The sequence below is a fragment of the Asparagus officinalis genome, chromosome 5 (genome assembly GCF_001876935.1).
Source record: "Asparagus officinalis chromosome 5, Aspof.V1, whole genome shotgun sequence".
Classification (NCBI taxonomy): Eukaryota; Viridiplantae; Streptophyta; class Magnoliopsida; order Asparagales; family Asparagaceae; genus Asparagus; species Asparagus officinalis.
The window spans coordinates 6127458-6146465 of record NC_033798.1 but is presented as its reverse complement, the minus strand read 5'-3'; the positions used below and the strand labels follow the sequence as shown (position 1 = coordinate 6146465).

Sequence of the window (19008 nt, the reverse complement as noted above, 5' to 3'; positions counted from 1 at the left end):
AATTGCGATGGCATTTATCCATGTCTCAATATTTACACGGTATATATATATATAAGTTCACAACTTAGGGTTTCCTTGATTCTAAAGAATTACAGTTCATGATCTTGATATATAACGAGTACCTTTGCTAACACTCAAAGCTTAGACTGAACAGTACTGACGGCAACATGAAAGCAACTAGCCCTTCTTCCTTCTAGCTAGTATATATAGTTATCGCATTGTGACTAGCTTTTCTCATCGCCTTAGCGCTCACTCTCATTTATTATCAAATATTTCTTGTGATCTAAAGAGGTGAAAGCCATCGAGATGGCTTTCTTTCTTCTTCGCTCAATCCTTCTCGTTGTTGCCGTTGGCACTGTAACTGCCCAAGTCACAAGGCGTTACCAATTTGATGTAAGTTGCATGAGAATGATATTTATAAAAGTTTTCACAAGTTATTAATTACGATTACTTTTCGTGATGAATTACTGCAAATATTACAGATTCAACTGGCCAATGTGACGAGGTTATGCCATACGAAGAGCGTTGTAACGGTGAACGGACAGTTCCCGGGACCTAAGATTTTCGCGAGAGAAGGCGACCGTGTTATCATTAGGGTTAATAATCACGTACAAAACAATGTCACGTTGCACTGGTATGGACTGTAAATATTTGTTACATATACAGGACTAATATTTACAAATATTTACTATTACTTGTTACATTTATTGTGTTTGATGTGCTAATAATTTTCGAGTGAAGGCACGGGGTGAGGCAACTGTTTAGTGGATGGGCCGATGGACCAGCCTACGTAGCCCAATGCCCAATCCAAACGGGCCAGAGCTACGTGTACAACTTTACGATCGTGGGGCAAAGAGGAACTTTATGGTGGCATGCCCACATCTCCTGGTTGAGGGCCACTCTTTACGGGCCCATTATCATCCTCCCTAAGCTTGGGGTTCCGTACCCTTTTGCTAAGCCCGACAAAGAAGTCCCTATTATTTTTGGTAAATACTAGTAAGGTTTTCTAGTTCTTGTAATCGTATTTTAGAGCTTATAGAAAACTTAAACTGCTTTTTCAATTGCGCAGGTGAGTGGTTTAATACAGATACCGAGGCCATTATTAACCAGGCTCTACAAAGCGGGGGAGGCCCAAATGTCTCCGACGCTTATACGATTAATGGCCTCCCTGGCCCATTATATAATTGCTCGGCTAAAGGTACTGCGGACTATATAAATTCTGTACATGGCCTGTTGTATTTTGCCTCGTGCCTAATTTATATCTTCCGTTAACATGTAGACACTTTCAAACTCAAGGTGAAGCCCGCCAAAACCTACCTCCTCCGAATCATCAACGCTGCCCTCAACGACGAGCTCTTCTTCAGCATCGCCAACCACAGCCTGACCACAGTCGATGTCGACGCGGTCTACGTTAAGCCCTTCGATTCGAACACGATCATCGTCGCACCGGGCCAAACCACGAACGTCCTCCTCCGCACTAAGCCCGCTTACCCCGAGGCCCAGTTCCTCATGATGGCCCGCCCTTACGCCACCGGCCAGGGCACCTTCGACAACTCCACCGCCGCCGGGATCCTCGAACACCGCCACGGCAGCTTCGTTCGGAAGAAACCTCCCGCTCTTCAAGCCAGCCCTCCCCTCGCTCAACGACACAAATTTCGTCACGACCTTCACGAACAAACTGAGGAGCTTGGATAGTTCGGAGTACCCGGCCCAGGTACCGCAGAGTGTGGACCAGAATCTGTTCTTCACCGTGGGCCTAGGGACGAACCCGTGCCCGAAGAACCAAACGTGCCAAGGGCCCAACGGAACCAAATTCGCCGCCTCCGTCAACAACATCTCGTTTGCTATGCCCACTACCGCTTTGCTCCAGTCCCATTTCTTCGGCCAGTCGAAGAAAGTTTACAGCCCATATTTCCCAATAAGCCCTCTTCATTACTTTAATTACACGGGGACCCCACCGAACAATACCTTGGTTAATAGCGGGACTAAACTTATGGTTTTGGATTTCAATACCACGGTGGAGTTGGTGATGCAGGATACTAGTATCTTGGGAGTCGAGAGCCACCCTTTGCATTTGCATGGGTTTAATTTCTTTGTGGTCGGGCAAGGGTTTGGAAATTATGACCCACAAAGGGACCCACCAAAGTTTAATTTGGTGGACCCAGTTGAAAGGAACACTGTGGGGGTACCATCTGGGGGTTGGGTGGCTATAAGATTCAGAGCTGATAATCCTGGTGAGTTATAAACTGCTTTTTTTAAATTTGTTAGAATTTATCTACTTTTTAAATTTTGGTTTTTTTTTTTTTTTTTGTTTTGTTTGTTAAAATGACTAATTATTTGAGATGATCACGTAGGCGTTTGGTTCATGCACTGTCATCTTGAGGTTCACACGAGCTGGGGATTGAAGATGGCTTGGCTGGTGTTGGATGGAAAGCTTCCTAATCAAAAACTGCCTCCTCCGCCGTCCGATCTTCCCAAATGCTGAGAACTTTCTGACGAGGGCTTTTTTGATAAAAACACATGGAAGGTTGTTGTTTTTTTTTAAACCTTTGATTTTGGCATGTTGAAATTTATTGTCAGAAGTTTGACGTGGTTGACATTTGGAGCAGGTAGGGGAGTTGTATTCTTCGAATTGTAACTTTCCATTCGTGAGTTTACATCAATAAAATTGATTTGACTTAGTTTGTTTTTTTTTTTTTATCTTTTTTAGGGGCTGTATTCTCCCTTCGTTATCAATTACCAATATACAACTTGTTCTGATCGATGCTTTATTATTGTTGATCGGTCGCCTAATGAAAAGAATAAAATTAAAGATTTTCCTGATCACAAGACTTTTCAAAGAAACAAATTAACAGCTAGCTCCATGCTTCTATTTGCCAAAGGTTTTAGCAATGGACAAAAAAAAGTAAATTAATATTCTCCTCAATCAGCTCTGTTAGTTAACGAGAAGCCTAAGCTCACTGGGTTTTCTTTTTTTAAGAAAAAATTATAGAAACAAATGGAAAATATTTAGACAACAACTCCTCGATCTCATCTGTGAAAGTTAACCAAATTGCATAATGCATTAGAAAAGGATAAGTTGCAGACAGTCCCCTCATAGACATATATGTATGTGTATGCCACTGTGCCTGTGGATATGTTTGTGTATGCCGCATGCGCACCAAACAATTAATAAAACGAAGAGGGAGAAGATGAAATTTTTGGGAGTAAAACCTCGGACTTTCGCGGTGGCTTAATGCAGAGCAGAAGTAAAACATCGGAATCCACCAAGGGTGTAATTATCTGAATCCACAAAAAACGATCTCTGAATCCATAAAGAAAATATTAAAAGAGAAATTTTATTGATGAAAAGATATCCTTCCTTGGGATTACATGACTTTTTCTTAAATAAAAAAATAAATAAGACTCCTAGTAAAACTAGAATTATAAAAAAAATAGAAAGTATTAAATTCTATCCTAAAAAGACTCCCTATAATAGAAAAAACAAATCATGAATCAAAATTGAATTTTTTTCCTAATCTAATTTGACTCTAATTAATATTGAATTTATTTCCTAATCTAAATAGACTCCAACTTTATTGCTAAAAACAACTAAAGGCTGAGTATTTTTGGATTTCAGTCAAAGCTAGGTATTACTGATGAGATCTTAAAAATCTGACAATCAGGTTGGTTCCGTCTCATCGAGATAGGCGATTTATATATGTAATATGTCAAAATCCGCTTTCCGAATTGAAAGATATGATTATTTCTTTGCGGAAATCAATAATATATATAAATCCATATTTAGCTCGTGATAGTCCAAATCCTCCATAAAATTGTTCGTTAAGCATCCTACATCATGGCTTCATTATAAACAACAATAATAATAATATCAAACTGTTAGTCTAAGTGTGTAGACCCAAAGCTGCAATCGAAAAGACGAAGAAAACAGTCAGAAGACTGTGCGGTCGACCGCAGTGGCAGAGCCGGTCGACCGCGTGCACTGCAGGAGACTGAGAAGAAGTTTTCGCTCTGGCCGGTCGACCGGCGTGGTCGCTGCGGTCGACCGATATCGTGCACAAGACCCTGTAGGATTTCGTCGTTCTGACCGGTCGACCGACCTTGGCAAAGCGGTCGACCGCGACGCAGATTCGCTGTTTCCTATTTTATCTAGGAATCCTGTTCTGCTGGGGTTTGTTATAAATACCCAAACGTTTCTAGGGTTTGAAAAGAACATCAAAAAGAGAGCTTTTTGGCTGCTAAGAGAGAGAGAATCTCAGAGAGATTTACCCCTTGTTTGAGAGCTTGTATTTTCTTCTTCAATTAATAGAAAGATTGTGTGGTGTGGCTCCCGAGGACGTAGGCACGTTGCCGAACCTCGTTAAATCTGTGTGTTCGTCTCTTTTACTGTTTTTACAAGGTTAGATCTTTATTTGTGGTTTATTCCTACTTTCCTACTTTCAACACAAGGTCCGGAAGGGCAAGGGTTCGATTGATTGTTTCGAATCCCCAACAACTGGTATCAGAGCTTCGTTCAGCAATTTGTGTGAAAGCCATGGCAGAGGAAAGCAAATCAAAGATTGAGAAGTTCGACGGATCGGATTTCGCCTACTGGAAGTCGCAGATGGAGGACTATCTGTACCAGAAGGACTTGTATCGCCCGCTTCTGGGCAAGGAAAAGGGAAAGAAGACGACGGAGTCAGATGGTGATTGGGAGGTACTGGATAGGAAGGCTCTAGGGCAAATCCGGTTGTCGCTCGCCAAATCAGTAGCCCACAATATTCTGAAGGAGAAGACGACGGTGGGGCTTATGGAAGCGCTCGCGAAGATGTACGAGCAACCGTCGGCAGCAAACAAGGTGCATCTAGTCAAAACTCTTTTCAACCTCAAGATGGCAGAAGGACGGTCCTTCACGATGCACCTCAGCGAGTTCAACACGATTGTTGATCAACTTATCTCCGTGGACATCACGTTCGATGACGAAGTGCAGGCCCTTCTACTACTATCGCAGTTGCCGGATAGTTGGGCAGGTTGTGTGACGGCAATCAGCAATTCGGCGGGGAAAGAGAAGTTGAAGCTGAATGAGGTTGTTAGCATGATTCTATCCGAGGAGGTTAGAAGGAAATCGTCCGAATCAGAAGGTTCAGGTTCAGCCCTAAGTTTCGAGCAGAGAGGCAGAAGCCAGAAGAAAGGGAACCAGAACAGGAATCGGTCGAAATCAGTGAAGAAGAGGCCGAACTCGAAGGTTAGGTCTATCAAAGGGAAGTGTTGGAACTGCGGCCAGGAGGGCCATATGTCTTCGGTCTGTAAAGCACCAAAGAAGGATGCGGGTGAGCAGGAGGCTCATATCGTGCAGGATGCCTTGATCCTTGCTATGGATAGCGATTCTGATTCTTGGGTCATCGACTCAGGAGCTTCTTTCCACGCCACTGCAAATAGGAAACTACTTCAGAACTATGTAGCAGGGGACTTTGGTAAAGTATACTTGGGGGATAATGAACCTTGCAATATTGTTGGAAAGGGCGACGTTCAGATACAGATAAAGGGCTCTAAGTGGAACTTGAAGAACGTGAGACACGTGCCGAAGCTGAAGAGGAATCTTGTTTCGGTGGGACAGCTTGGAGCAGAAGGCTACGTAAATACTACAAAATAGAGAAGAGAGATTTTTGAGGGGTTTTTACATTTAATAATATTTATTTATATTTTCATTCAATTATGTGCAAACTAATCTAACAATAATTATTAATGGTATATTTATTCATGTAAAATAGATAATGAGGGTATAAAATTGTAATAAAATATGATTATCAGTCTTCTTTTGGCGGTTCGAGATACTACGTCACCTTTATCGACGATCACTCGAGGAAGGTGTGGGTTTACTTCATGAAGCACAAGTCAGAGGTGTTCGAGATCTTCAAGAAGTGGAAGGCCATGGTCGAGAACGAGACAGATCTGAAGGTGAAGTGCTTGAGATCAGATAATGGTGGAGAATACGAGCTGGAGGAGTTCAAGAGGTTCTGTGCTACGAATGGGATTCGTTTAGAGAGGACTACTCCAGGGACGCCGCAGCAGAATGGCATTGCAGAGAGGATGAACAGGACCTTGACAGAGCGTGCGCGGAGCATGCGATTACATGCAGGTCTGCCTAAGACATTTTGGGCGGATGCGGTGCATACGGCAGCATACCTTATTAATCACGGGCCATCAGTTCCATTAGATTTTGGGATTCCAGAGGAGGTTTGGAGTGGAAAGAAGATAAATCTCTCACACTTGCGGGTATTTGGTTGCGTGGCTTATGTTCATATCAGTGACCATGTCAGGGACAAGCTAGAAGCTAAGTCACAGAAGTGCACATTCATTGGATACGGCATTGATGAGTTCGGGTATCGCCTTTGGGATGAGAAGAACAGGAAGATCATCAGGAGCCGGGATGTGATATTCAATGAGGAGGTGATGTACAAGGACAGGAACAATGCCAAGGATAGCCAAAGCAGTGGGAGCAGCACTACGGATACAGGTGGATCCGAGTACATGGATTTGGAGGAACTTCCAGATGGGGGCGACGATGTCAGTTCTGACCGTAGAACGGAGGAGACTACAGGTGCAGAAGCTACTACCCAGGGCGTGGAGCCTAGGAGGTCATCTAGGGTACCCAAACCAAATCCCAAATACCTCTCGTCACTTGATTATCTACTCTTAACAGATAGCGGAGAGCCGGAGTGTTATGAAGAGGCAGTGCAAGTGAGTGAATCTCAGCAGTGGGAGCATGCGATGCAGGAGGAGATGGATTCTCTACTCACTAATGAGACATGGGAGTTAGCCCAGCTACCTGCGCAGAAGAAAGCCTTGCACAATAAATGGGTCTACCGGGTCAAGCAGGAGAGTGATGGAAGCAAGAGATTCAATGCCAGATTAGTAGTGAAAGGGTTTCAACAGCGGGAAGGAGTGGACTACACGGAGATATTTTTCCCTGTTGTGAAACTCACAACCATCAGAGTGGTGTTGAGTTTGGTAGCTGCAGAAGACCTCTTCCTTGAGCAGTTAGATGTGAAGACTGCCTTTCTTCATGGTGACTTGGATGAAGAAACCTACATTGCCTTTCTTCATGGTGACTTGGATGAAAAAATCTACATGAAGCAGCCTGTTGGCTTCATTGAAGAAGGAAAGGAAGAGATGGTGTGCAAGCTCAAGAAGAGCTTATATGGTTTGAAACAGGCCCCGAGACAGTGGTACAAGAAGTTTGACAACTTCATGCAGAATAATGGCTAAAGAAGATGCAATTCAGATCATTGCTGCTATTTCAAAAGGTTCGAGTCCAGCTTCATTATTTTGTTATTATATGTTGATAACATGTTGGTAGCAGGATCATGTTTAGAGGAGATAAACAGTTTGAAGAAGCAAGCAGATTCTAGGGATGCAAATCAGTAGAGATGAATCTGAAGGGACATTGAGTTTGAGCCAAGCTGAATACATTGAGAAAGTACTTCAGAGGTTCAACATACAGAATGCTAAAGTTGTTAGCACACCCCTTGAAAGTCAGTTCAAGTTATCTGATGAGCAATCGCCTAAGACAGATGCAGATAGAGAGCATATGAGTAGGGTGCCATATTCTTCAGTCATTGGGAGTCTCATGTACGCGATAGTTTGCACGAGGCCGGACATCGCCCATGCAGTGGGAGTTGTGAGCAGATTTGCAAGCAATCCAGGAAAGCAGCATTGGGAGGCCGTAAAGTGGATAATGCGGTACTTGAGGGGAACAACGAACAAGCCACTATGTTTCAGGAGGAAGGAGTTGGTGCTGCAGGGATACGTGGATGCGGACTTCGCCGGTGATCATGATACGAGGCGAAGCACCACGGGGTATGTTTATACCTTAGCGTCGACAGCAGTGAGCTGGGTCTCACGTCTGCAGAAGATTGTGACTTTGTCTACAACCGAGGCTGAGTATGTCGCGGTGACTGAAGCAAGCAAGGAGATGATCTGGTTGAACGGGTGCTTGGAAGAGTTGGATCTGAAGCAAGGGAGAGGAGTTCTTTATTGTGATAGCCAGAGCGCTATACATCTTGCCAAGAATCCAGTATATCATGCCAGAACGAAGCACATCGACGTTAAATACCATTTTATACGCTCGCTGATCGAGGACGGAAAGTTGCACTTAATGAAGATTTTGGGGAGTCAAAATCCGACAGACATGTTGACGAAGGAAGTCACCATTGAGAAACTGAAGTTGTGCGCAACTTCAGTTGGCCTTCACGAGTAGAAAACGAAGGCGGAGCCACACTACGAGGATCGGCGCGATCGTCGGGATGTTGATTGAAGAAAGAATTTTTTTCAGGGGAAAAGATACATGCGAAGAAGGGGAGAGTTCGGGTGAGCTCGATGATGACGCTTTGGTCTCCAAGTGGGAGATTGTTAGTCTAAGTGTGTAGACCCAAAGCTGCAATCGAAAAGACGAAGAAAACAGTCAGAAGACTGTGCGGTCGACCGCAGTGGCAGAGCCGGTCGACCGCGTGCACTGCAGGAGACTGAGAAGAAGTTTTCGCTCTGGCCGGTCGACCGGCGTGGTCGCTGCGGTCGACCGATATCGTGCACAAGACCCTGTAGGATTTCGTCGTTCTGACCGGTCGACCGACCTTGGCAAAGCGGTCGACCGCGACGCAGATTCGCTGTTTCCTATTTTATCTAGGAATCCTGTTCTGCTGGGGTTTGTTATAAATACCCAAACGTTTCTAGGGTTTGCAGGACATCAAAAAAAGAGAGCTTTTTGACTGCTAAGAGAGAGAGAATCTCAGAGAGATTTACCCCTTGTTTATTCGTATATGTTTTATTTTTTTATTTTTTATTTTTTGTTATAGAATAAAATGCACGCTCCTAATGCATAAAACTTATAATTTATAAAAAATATTTATATTTTTATATCAAAAAAACAAATCTAGATCTGCCATCGCAAGACCATGACCTGATGCTAGCTAATGCCCGTGATGACCGGTACTTTTTAACCCCCTCACTAAATCTTTTGTTGAGTTAACCCTCAACGCTATAAAAGGAATTCTTAGTGTCTTAGTTTAGGCATAGAAACTCGTTTTCTCTTCCAAAACTTGATTAATAAATCATCAAATAAACTAAACAACAAGGCCAACTTGGGAACAGAAGAAAGCAGGGGTAGAGAGGCCATCCACATGGTATGCTGGTGTTTAGCAGTGCCCTTGCGATGACAAATTACGTAGGTTTCTTTTGATTGGATGCCTATTTCCTCCTAAACCATTAGGGGTGGACAAAAAGTTAGGGGTGACACTAGGGGCACACTCTCAACCACACCCCTTTTCTCATTGGCTACAGTACACCGGGCTCTACATGGGATTTTAAATTTTTAAAATCACATGTAGGGCTCGGTGCACTGTAGCAAATGGGAGAGAGAGAGGTGTGGTTGGAGGTGTGGTTAGAGGTGTGCCCCTATCATTTTCCAAAAAGTTATCCCAAGGCTAAGTGCTCTCTCTTCAGATTGGCTGACTCGTCCACTCAGAGTCTGTCACCCTTTTAATTACTTTCTATCACTATAATCTAATCATAGGAATTAGTTTGATTTGATAGAAAAGTGAATGCAATTTCCACATCGCCATAATCAAGGTTTTCTGAATGAAAGAAATTTTCAAAATACCCCCAACCAATTTTTTTTAAAAATAAATACTCTTTTGTTTTTATTACAGAAATAGCCTCACTTTCTGGTCACGTCAGCACTGTGACCAGAAAGTGGGTCTATTCTTTTTTAAACGCCTTCATAATTAGTCGGGGTTGCGAACCCCGACAAATTTGGACTCCAGTTGCAATTTGCCAGCCAAATTAGCCAATCACGACTAATTTGGACTCCAGTTGCAATTTGTCAGCCAAATTAGTCGGGGTTCGAAACCCTGACTGATTTAGCCCATGTTTAAACTGATCGGGGTTCGGAACCCTAACCATTTCGAAATCCTAATTCGAAATCCTAATTCGAAATGGTCGGGGTTCCTAACCCCGACTATTTTGTGCTGGGTACTTGCGTTGGTATTGGGAGAGCTGACGGAACCCCAACCATTTCGTGTTGGGTACTTGCGTTGGTATCGGGGAAGGCTGGCGCACTATTTTGAATTAGGATTTCGTGATGGTCGAGGTTCTCAACCCCGACCATTTTAAATAAGGGACTAATTAGTCGGGGTTTCGAACCCCGACTAATTTGGCTGGCAAATTACAACTGGGGTTCAAATTAGTCGGGGTTGCGTTGGCAACCCCAACTAAGTAGGAAGGTGTTTTAAAAAAATAGACTCAATTTCTGGCCACGGTGCTGACGTGGCTAGAAAGTGGGTCTATTTCTATAATAAAAACATAAGAGTGTCGATTTTTAAAAAAAATTGATTTGGGGGTATTTTAAAATTTTCTTCTTTTCTGAATTAAATTACATAATTTAAATGTCGATTCATAGATCTTCTTCCTTCATTTTTCCTCTTTTCTACGGAAAGACTCGATCTAATCTTCAAACTTGAACGTCCTAGAAATTAATACGAAAGCTGTCTTTATTGAACGTTACTTAAGAGCGCGTTTGTTGAGAGTGAAAATCATTGGAACGCTTGACACCATCAGAAAATGCAACCAAAAAAAAGTTCCAAGGATTTTGCGATTTTTTAGTTTGTTCCAACAAAAAAATAATTAAGAAAGGATTTTCTAAAAATAGGGAAGATATCGGTGAAAACTAAATCCTCTCTAAAAATGAGGAAAATGGGCCGGAAAAGCTTAGAAATGTAAGTTTTAATATTGAAATAATAGAATGATGTTCTCATGCCACTCCTCATCCATAGGTATCTTCTCAGTGACAGCCTTTCTTACCCATTCTCAGTCCAACTAGTCCTTTGCAGTCACTTCGATCTACGCTCTCTGTGATTCGGCTGACAGAGAGGTCTGCTGGTGGGAACTCAGTAGAATCAGATCTTCAATTTCTATTCCTTGGGTGGTCTTCGGGGATTTTAACATGACCCTCTCCCTAGCTGAAAGGAGTGGTCCCTCAGGCTCTCTTAAGGATATCGAGACTTTTAAAGATCTCATCACCTCCCTTCAAATCTCTGACCTTCCATTGTGTGGGAGGAAATTTACGTGGTCAAACTGTAGATCTCCTCCTGTGCTTGCAAGGTTGGATAGATTCCTGGTGTCTTCTGAATTCGAATCTAAATTCCCTCTTATGGTTCAGTCTGCGTATCCAGCCCCTTGCTCTGACCACTGTCCTATTATTCTAGACACAGACTCTCATCAACCTACCCCTCTTTTTAGATTTGAAAAATTCTGGCTATCTGACCCCTCTTTCAGTCCGTTCATTTCCTCTAGCTGGAATTCTTTCTTCCCCCAAGCTACCTCTCCCCTCTCTCTCCCCTTCAAGTTAAAACTCATAAAGAGAAGAATAAAATGGTGGAAAGATTCTGTCGCAGCTCCCATCATAAGCATTTCTCCTCTCTTGTATCCCAGCTGGATTCCCTCAACTTGTCTGAAGAAACCAGAGCTCTTTCTCATTCAGAAATCATTCAGAGAAGTGTATTGAAAGACCAAATCCTTGCCTTTGCCAATTCAGAAGAAATCAAATGGAAACAAAGGTCTAGGATTCAGTGGTTAAGAGAGCCTTGCCTTTGCCAATTCAGAAGAAATCAAATGGAAACAAAGGTCTAGGATTCAGTGGTTAAGAGAGGGAGACAACAATACTAGATTCTTTCAAAATCAAATGGAAACAAAGGTCTAGGATTCAGTGGTTAAGAGAGGGAGACAACAATACTAGATTCTTTCATAACTTTGCATCCCACGGAAGAAGGAAAAACTTCATCCCCTACCTCATAGAAAATGACTGTTTCATCTCTTCAGAGTCAGATAAGAAAAGGGTCTTCTTAAATTTCTTCTCTAATCTTTTCCGCAAACCTCCAGTAGCTAGGTTATCAGTTGATTGGAAGTTTTTATACCCCCTAGCCCCATCTGATCTATCCTCTCTAGATCTCCCCTTCACTTCTGAGGAAATAAAAGCTGTTGTTTTTTACCTTCATCCAGAGAAATCCCCTGGCCCTGATGGTCTTCCCCTTCTTTTTTTCCAATCTTTCTGGAATACTATAGAGAATGATGTCATATCATTCACACAAAACTTCTTCCTTCATCCCCAATCCATTCACAATATCAACTACTCATATATCTGCCTCATCCCCAAGAAAGAAGATGCTTGCTCCCCAAAAGATTTTAGACCTATCAGCCTCATAAATAGCTCCTGTAAAATAATCTCCAAAGTCCTGGCAAACAGACTTAGCAGGGTTATCCATCTCCTAGTGGATCCCTCCCAATCAGCCTTTCAAAAAGGAAAATCTTCCCTTGACTCCATTCTGCTAGATCATGAGATGATAAATTTCTGTTCCTCTAGAAAAAAGGAAATATGTGCCATAAAAGTTGATTTTTTCAAAGCTTTTGATTGTGTAAATTGGGATTTCCTTCTTTCCCTCCTTGAAGCCAGAGGCTTCAGCCAGAAATGGTGTCTCTGGATCAAACATCTTCTTTCATCCTCAAAATCAGCTGTTCTGGTTAATGGATCTCCCACTAAGTTCTTCTCATGCCACAGGGGATTAAAACAAGGGGATCCCCTTTCCCCTATGCTCTTTCTCTTGGTAGTTGATGTTTTAAATAAAATGATCAGGTCTAGTGTTGTTTCGGGGGATCTATCTGATCTTCAGCTGAAAGGAGAACTTAATAACATCAGGTCGCTTCAGTTTGCTGATGATACTATTATCTTTTCCAGAGCGTCCTCATCAGACATGTCTACACTTAAAGCTATCCTTCTTATCTTTGCACAAATCTCAGGCTTGCTTGTCAACTACAATAAAACACACCTTTTTTACCTTGGTAGATCCTACAGAAAGGCTCCCCGTCTAGCCAGTCTGTTCAATTGTTCTCTGGGATCTTTTCCATCCTCTTATTTGGGCCTTCCTCTTAAAAAAGGAGTTTTATCTAAAAAAGAATGGCAGCCTCTCCTTAACTCTCTCTCCAATAAACTGTCCCTCTGGAAAAATAAATCTTTATCTATAGGGGGACGCCTCACTTTGGTTAACTCAGTTCTCTCCTCTATCCCTCTCTATTATATCTCCTTTTTCAAATTCCCTCAGTGGCTGCTTCTAGAAATTGACAAAATTAGACGAAGTTTTCTTTGGAATGGGAGCAATAACCACTCCAACATTAAGTGTCTGGCTTCCTGGAAATTAGTATGCAGACCTAAACAGGAAGGGGGCCTAGGCATTATCAATCTCCAAGTCTTTAACATCTCTCTCTTATCCAAGTGGATTTGGAAAATCTTTGACAGGGACTCCTTCATTAGCAAAGTGATCTTCTCCTTGTACTCTAAGGATGGATCCAATCTTGTTGTGTCCATATCAAGATCAAAATCATCTAACTTGATTAAGGATATAAGCTCTGTGTACTCTGTCTTTCAATTCTTCGCGAGATGGACTGTTGGCAATGGAAAAACATGCAGTTTCTGGTTCGACAAATGGTCTAGCTCAAACTCCTTGAGTAGTCTCTTCCCAAAGGCGTTTTCCCTTGCTTTTTCAAAAGACTGCAACATCTCATCTCAGGGTACTCTTCACAATCAAGTTTGGCAGTGGCACCCAATCCTCAGAAGAGGTATTACCACGGAGGAACAGAGAGAGGTCCTTGACCTGCAATCTAATATCGGTCCCTTCGATTGTAGTACCTCCTCAAACTTGGACTCATTATGGTGGCCTCTCAACGCAACGGGAAAATTTACGGTAAAATCTCTTTATTCATCCATTATTTCAGGTGGGTGTTTATCTAGATTCTACAAGTTTGTTTGGAAATCCCCCATCCCTCTGAAGGTGAGAGTATTCTTTTGGCTTGTGAGCATCAACAAGCTTAATTCAAGGGCTAACTTAGTCTCCAAGGGATGGAAAGGCGATCCAAGGTGCCCATTCTGCAATCTTGAAGTGGAGAGTCAGGATCATTTATTCATTACTTGTACTTTTGCTTCTTCCATCTGGACGATACTCTTTCCAAGTATTGGTACAGCCACTTTGCCGCATACCATGCATGATTTGATTCTCTTCAAAGCACCAGTAGCTGATAGCATTCATATTAGTTGCATTTGGAAGGTGGTTCTCCCATGCTTTTGCTGGTGGATTTGGAATAGCCGTAATAATCTTATCTTTAAAGATTCCCAGCAAAATCCAGAACTTGTAGCTGCTAACGTGGCTAGGTAACCCCTTCATTGGACAGGTGCATATGAAGATAAGCTGGCAAAAAGGATTAGAAGGGCAGCAATCAAGCTGCAGTTTGAAGAAATTGCAAAGAAAAAAGCTGCAGCAGACGTGGGAGATAATTTTTCTGCAGATTAGAAGTTCAGGCAAGAATTATGAAGTGATTAGATCCTTTTTGAGTAGTTTCTTTCTAGAGGAGCAGCCTCTTCTTCAAGTTTTAAGGTTCTAAACTTCGTTGTTACTAGCTTATGCTGGTGTTTTTTCTGTTTTTGGTCTTCCATCGCTCTTGTTTAACCGTCTTCTGGCCTCCTTTTGGGTGTACTAAGTAATGTTTCTTATATGTATGATCTTCGCTCTTGTTTAACCGTCTTCTGGCCTCCTTTTGGGTGTACTAAGTAATGTTTCTTATATGTATGATCTTTGACATAAATAAAGTTACATGAGCAGGAAGTTTACTCCTGCTTCTTCAGTTCAAAAAAAAAATAATAGAATGATGTTGGGAATTGTTAAAATATAAAAGTTAAGTAACGATGAAAACTTTTTGAACTCAAATATTTTCTTATTTTTATGATTTTAAACCAAACAAGGAAATAGGATAGAAAACATTTCTGCCCATGTTTCCATGCCGAATCAAACAAAACAGATGTGTTTCCTTGAAAAGCACAAATTTGAGTAGAAATATTTTTTTTCACTACTATAAGAGCAACTCCAACCGGGCTGCATTTCTCCAAAATGCAGCCCGGTTGAAGTCCAAGCGAACTCCATTTTTTGGAGTTCGGATGCAAAAACCAAACCTGGGCTGCATATTTGCAGTTTTTTCCTCCAAATATGCAGCCCCTCCATTTCACTATTCCCCCTAATAAAATTTCTATTTTACCCTTCTAACTAACTAATTATTTTTAGATATTCAATTTAAAATCAACATAAGTTTATTTCTACTAATTATTTTTAAATAAAAGTTTTACAGTTGGAAATATTTTGTCGATACCTTCAAAATGAGACTAATATTGAATAATATTAATTAAAAATGAAAAGTCATTATTTCATTATTAAAAAAAGTTACATCGCTTCATTTCCATGTCTTTCCCACAAATGTTCAATCAATGCATTTCGAAGTGCAAAATGAGCTTATTTGTTTTTCAACCTCTTATGTCGAGCAAGGAACCGTTGGAATCGTTCAGTTTTCGTTATCTCCACATTTTCAGCATTCAGAATTGATTGTGGAGTTGAAATGACAACATCTTCTTGCTCGTCGCGTTCATCTTCGACAATCATATTGTGCATTATAATACAAGCAGTCATGATATTATGCAGAGTTCGTTTATCCCAAAAACGGGCTGGTCCCTTGATGATAGTAAATCGTGATTGGAAAACACTGAATGCCCGCTCAACATCTTTTCGACATGCTTCTTGCATCATTGCAAAATATTGTTTCTTTTTATTATCGGAATTAGAAATGGTTTGAACAAGTGTTGGCCATTTCGGATATATGCCATCGGCCAAATAATAACCGACATCATAATTTTTTCCTTGAATTGTGTAATGAGCAGGAGGAGCAATACCTTGTGATAGATTGTCGAACAAATTAGACGACTGCAATACATTAATATCGTTATCGGAATTAGAAATGGTTTGAACAAGTCATTATTTTATTATTAGAGACATATACGCGAGCTAAGAGTTCATCTTCCTTCTCCCATTGTGTCATATCTTCCGCCCAATCTTTAATGTACTGAGAAAATATTTCGTCGTCGGAAGAAGATGAAGAAGAAGAAGAAGAAAGTAGATGTGACGGTCCGGCTCCATAGTTCATTGTTGAAGAAGTTATTTATATAAATAATCATATAATAAGTTGTGAGTTGTTTAGAGATGGATGTAATGTCATTATATAATATGACTCCCCACAGTGGATTCCTTTCGTATTGGAGACTCTCCACATTGGATTCCTTTCGTGTTGGAGACTCCCCACATTGGATTCCTGGTGTGTTGGAGACTCCCCACATTGGATTCCTTTCGTGTTGGAGACTCCCCACATTGGATTCTTGGTGTTGGAGACTCCCCACATTAGATTCTCCTGGTGTTGGAGACTCCCCACATTGGATTCTCCTAGTGTTGGAGACTTCCCGTATTGGATTCTTAGTGTTGGAGACTCCCCACATTGGATTCTCCTGGTGTTGGAGACTGGTGTTGGAGACTCCCCACATTAGATTCTCCTGGTGTTGGAGACTCCCAACATCTGATCCCTATATAATACTTGCACAATTTTCATACTCCACCACAACTCTTCTTATTCTATATTCAGAACTCTTTACATTCCTCCATCATAATAGTATCATCCTCAACAACGTTATCTCTTTAGATTATGGCATCTAGTCGTGGAAAATCTTTTTGACAAGAAGAAGACCAAATTTTATGCGCCATGTGGCTCGAAATTTCTCAAGACCCAGTCATAGGTTCTAATCAAAAGAAGGACAAGCTGCGGGAACGAATTTCTGCTTTATTTCATGAAAAGATTTCCAATATATGTAATGCTCAAAGGACTCCGAAGTCTCTCTCATGCCGAATGCAATTAATTATGAAGGTCGTCAGTAAATTTCGATGATGCATTCGACAAGTCGAGCGCTTAAATCCAAGCGGTGCTTCTGAGCTTGACATTGTAAGTATTTTGAATAACATAAATCTTGATTATCATCTATTATCATGTTATTAATAAATGTTTCTTCCTCTCTTGTGGTAGATTAAACGTGCTAGGATAATATTTGCAGAAGATCCAGAAGAGAGAAAGGGGTTTCTATTTGATCATGTTTGGTCAATTTTAAAAGATGCAGAGAAATGGGCAAATATAAGTGTCAGATCGCCTGTAACTTCCAAAACTTCAAAGTCCCGCTCATCACAGGGGTCAGATTCAAGTTCTCATGTCGTCGACTTAAATGACGATAATGAGGGATATACTCAAAATAACGAAGTTATGATAACAAGTCGACAGGAAGGAAGAAAGAGAAGATGAGGAGGCAACAGGCAACTGAAAAGAACCTCGACTTTGAAACTCTCAATAAAAGCAATCAAAAAATTGTCGATATTTTAAAAAAGAGTCATGGACAACGAGAAAATGATAGAATGGCAATGCACCAGATTATGATGTTAAGGGCCGAAAACGATAAGAAAAAATTAGATCTTCAAAGGGAACGACAGGAAGCACCAGATTATGATGTTAAGGGCCGAAAACGATAAGAAAAAATTAGATCTTCAAAGGGAACGACAGGAAAGTAAAATTATGTTAATTAATCTTGATACTCGATAAGAAAAAATTAGATCTTCAAAGGGAACGACAGGAAAGTAAAATTATGTTAATTAATCTTGATACTGTTACTGATCCTTCGGAACGTGAGTACTTTCGAATTAAAAAACAAGAGATTTTAAATAGAAACACAACTGAAGGTTCTTCATCTGATATTCTTAATCATGAATATAGTTATGCAGGAAGTCAATACGGAATACCTGACTACAGAAGCGGTGGATATGGAGGAAATGGTCTGCCCGATTTTTAGTTTTTTTATGTACTTTATTTTTCTATATAATGTCGCTAAATGTAATATATAAAATTCCATCCTTCGGGGTAGTTATGAAGGTTGTTCCAAATATTATGCTATATTTTCTGATTTTTAAAATTTAAAGGCTCTTACCTATGTCTTATTATCAATTTATTAAAGATAATTAATTTTATTTAAATAATAAGTATATTATATATTATAATTTAGTATTAATTTATAATATATTTTATATTTTAAATTAATTCATATAATTTTTTTAACATTTTATATTTTTAAATCCATTTAAAGTATTATAAAAGCAATCAATTGAAAATATAAATGGAGCTTCATATAGAGGGAGGTGGTTGGAGTGCCCCCCCTAAAAAAGCATATTTCAAAGAATATTCTTTGGGGAGGCTGCATTTTGCAGCCTCCCCATTGGAGTTGCTCTAAATGGTTTCCTATATTTTGAAAATCGAAACAAACACACCCTAAGTAAACAAAGTAAAGTTCAGATTCTAAGAAAATTAGTGGATCCAGTTTGGTTATTCTTATCATATAATTTACTATTTTTTTCTTCATCAAGGCTAGTATGAAATGCAGCCTCCCCATTGGAGTTGCTCTAAATTGTTTCCTATATTTTGAAAATCGAAACAAACACACCCTAAGTAAACAAAGTAAAGTTCGGATTCTAAGAAAATTAGTGAATCCAGTTTGGTTATTCTTATCATATAATTTACTTTTTTTTTTCTTCATCAAGGCTAGTATGAGAAGAAAGAAAGACAAGAACAGTTTGGTTCACGTCATGTTTTTTATCAAAAAATTCTATACTTTCAAGGGAACATATTTTCACACCATCCGGGAACATATTTCACACCATCAAGACTTTAAGAAGCATCTTTATCAGAACCTCCACTCATTGAGTTTGAAATATTCATGTCCAATCAAAATGAAATATTTGTACTCATCTTGTCAGTGAGATTCTTTTCCTTTTTCATCTTCACTGGATTCAAGAGTTTTCCATAGGGAGGGGATAAATAAATAAAAAAAAAGATGAAAATTTTAGAATGGAGGAGCTTCAGTCATATGTAGTCATACATCTCTTAAAAATTTAACGAGCTAATTTGAACCTAATTACAGATTAGGCACACTACATAAAATGAGCACAAATCATAAATATATCAATTAGATTCGGCTGTAATGTAAAGTAAACAAATGATCTAATAAAGGTGGAAATTTTTTTG

At 40.4% G+C, this 19008-nt stretch overlaps 1 pseudogene; it reads left to right on the top strand.

Annotated features, from left to right (window-relative positions):
* LOC109843392 lies at positions 254 to 2688 on the top strand (annotated as a pseudogene).